Here is a 2,782-nt window from a genome sequence, read left to right as displayed (position 1 = left end):
GCTTTCTTTATAGTCCAACTCTCACCTGGGTTCAATCCCTGGTTTGGGAAGATCTCCGGGAGAAGGAAATGGCAACCCACTCCAGTATTCTCGCCTGGAAAATCCCATGGATGGAGAAGCCAGGTAAGCTACAGTCCATGGGGTCACAAAGAGTCAAACATAACTGAGTGACTTTCTTTCTTCAAAGAATTCCATCTTATCCTCTTCCTTGGCGTATCAAGAATACTTCTTTTAAAAATTATTTTAGTAATTGCCCTAGAATTTGCAATGTATGCTTTTAACTATTCTATGTCTGCCTTCAAACAACATGACTTCACATGTGGTGTGGGTACTTTAGAACATTTTCAGTTTCTTCCTCTTGCCCCTTATAACATTGCTGAAATAGAGTATGTTTCACATATCCATATCCATAAACTGTAATCTAATTGTTACTACTTTTAAAGTTATCTTTTAGATCAATTAAGAGTAAGAAAAATAAAATATTTTATTTTACCCTCTTTTATTCCTCCCACTTTCTTTATATAGATATTAAGTTTTGACCTATGTCATTTTCCTACTCCCTGAAAAACTTTAAAAAATATTTCTTGCAGAGCTGGCCTGCTGCAATGAATTGCCTCAGATTTTGTTTGTTTGAAAAAGTATTTCTTCTTCACTCTTTTTTTTTTTTTAAAGAAACTTTCATCTTTATTTATTTATGTAATGTCTTAGGCCAGGCTGTGCTTGGCATGTCTTAGTTCTCCAACCAGGGACTGAACCAGTGCCCCCTGCACTGAGAGCCCAGAGTCTTAACCACTGGACCTAAAGGGAAGTCCCCTTCCTCCTTTTTTTTTTTTTGCCTCTCTGCTTACCACCCCCTCATTCTTTTTTTTTAATGTTGGTATTTAATTATTATCCTGAAGAACGAAATGGCAACCCACTCCAGTATTCCTGCCTAGAGAATCCCATGGAGAAAGGAGCCTAGCAGGCTACAGTCCATAGGTAGGCAAGAGTTGGACAAGACTTAGTGACTAAACCATTTAATTATTATATAAGCTTCAGGTGTACAGCAGTATAATTCAACATCTGTATATACCATAAAATAAGTATCACAAATCTAGTTACCATTCATCACCATACAGTTGACTCCATTCCCTCTATTTCACCCACCTCTCAACTCCCTTCCCCTCTGGCAGCCCCTAATCTGATCTCTGTTTCTATGAATTTATTTTTGTTTTATTTGTTCATTTGTTTTATTTTTTCAGATACAATATATGAGTGAAATCATATGGTATCTATCTTTCTCTGACTTAGTTCACTTATTTCATAATACCTTTAAGATCTATCTACATTGTTGCAAATGGCAAGATTTCTCTTTTTTATGTCTGAGTGTATTCCATTTTGTATACACACATCTTCTTTATCCACACATCCATCAATGGACACAGGTTGTTTCCTTATCTCGGCTATTGTAAATAATGCTGTAATGAATATAGAGGTGCATGTATTTTCTTGAATTAATGTTTTCATGTTCCCTGAATAAATACACAGAAGTGAAATAGCTGGGTCAAATGGTAATTCCAGTCTTAATTTTTTTGAGAAACCTCCATATTGCTTTTCATGGTGGCTGTACCAATTTATAGTCCCACCAACAGTGTATAAGGATTCCCTTTTCTCCACACTTTATGCAACATCTGTTATTTCCTGTCTTTTCAATCATAGCCATTCTAATAGATGGGAGATGATCTCTCATTGTGGTTTTGATTTGCATTTCCCTAATAATTAGTGATGTTGAACATCTACTCATGCATGTTGCCCATCTGTGTGCCTTCTTCGAAAAAATGTCTATTCAGGTCCTGTGCCAATTTTTTTTTTTATCAAAGTTGCTTGTTTTTTGTTGAATTATATGAGTTCTTTATATATATATATTGGGTTGGCCTAAAAGTTCATTCAGGTTTTCCTTTAAGATGGTACAGAAAACTTGAATGAACTTTTTTGCCAACCCAATATTTTGGATATTAGCCCCTTATCAGATACATGATTTGCACATACCTTCTCCATTCAATATGTTGCCTTTTCAATGTAAGACAGTTTCCTTCACTGTACAGAAGCTTTTTAGTTTGATGTGGTTCCATTTGTCTATTTTTGCTTTTGTTTCCCTTGCCTTTGGAGTCAGATCCATGAGCTATCACTACATGTCTTTGAGTTTGAGTGTTAAGTGTTACTCAGTCGCTTCTGACTCTCTGTGACCCCAAGAACTGTAGCCAGGCTCCTCCGTCCATGGGATTCTACCGGCAAGAATACTGGAGTGGGTTGCTATTCCCTTCTTCAGGGGACCTTCTGGACTCAGGAATCGAAATCACGTCTTCAGCATTGCAGGCAGATTCTTTACCATTTGAGCCACCAGGGACTGCCTATGTTTTCTTCTAGCAATTTTGTGGTTTTAGGTCTTACATTCAAGTCTTTAATCCATTTTGAGTTAGCTTTTGTGTACAGTGTAAGACAGTGGTCTAGTTTCATTCTTTTTCATGTGACTATCTAGCTTCCCCAACACTACTTATTGAAGAGACTATCCTTTTTCCACTGTATGTTCTTTGTTTCTTTGTCCTAAATTGTCCTTCCACATATAGGTTTATTTCTGAGCTCTCACTTCTGTTCCATTAGTCTGTGTGTCTGTGTTTGCCAGTACCATATTGTTTTATTATTAGATCTTTGTAGTATAGTTCGACATCAGGGAGCAGGATATCTCCAGCTGTGTTCTTTTCTCAAGACTGTATAGCCTTTTTGAGTCTCTTTCAGTCCTGAA

Source organism: Dama dama, chromosome 18 (assembly GCF_033118175.1).
Source record: "Dama dama isolate Ldn47 chromosome 18, ASM3311817v1, whole genome shotgun sequence".
Classification (NCBI taxonomy): Eukaryota; Metazoa; Chordata; class Mammalia; order Artiodactyla; family Cervidae; genus Dama; species Dama dama.
This window is presented reverse-complemented; position numbering follows the sequence as displayed.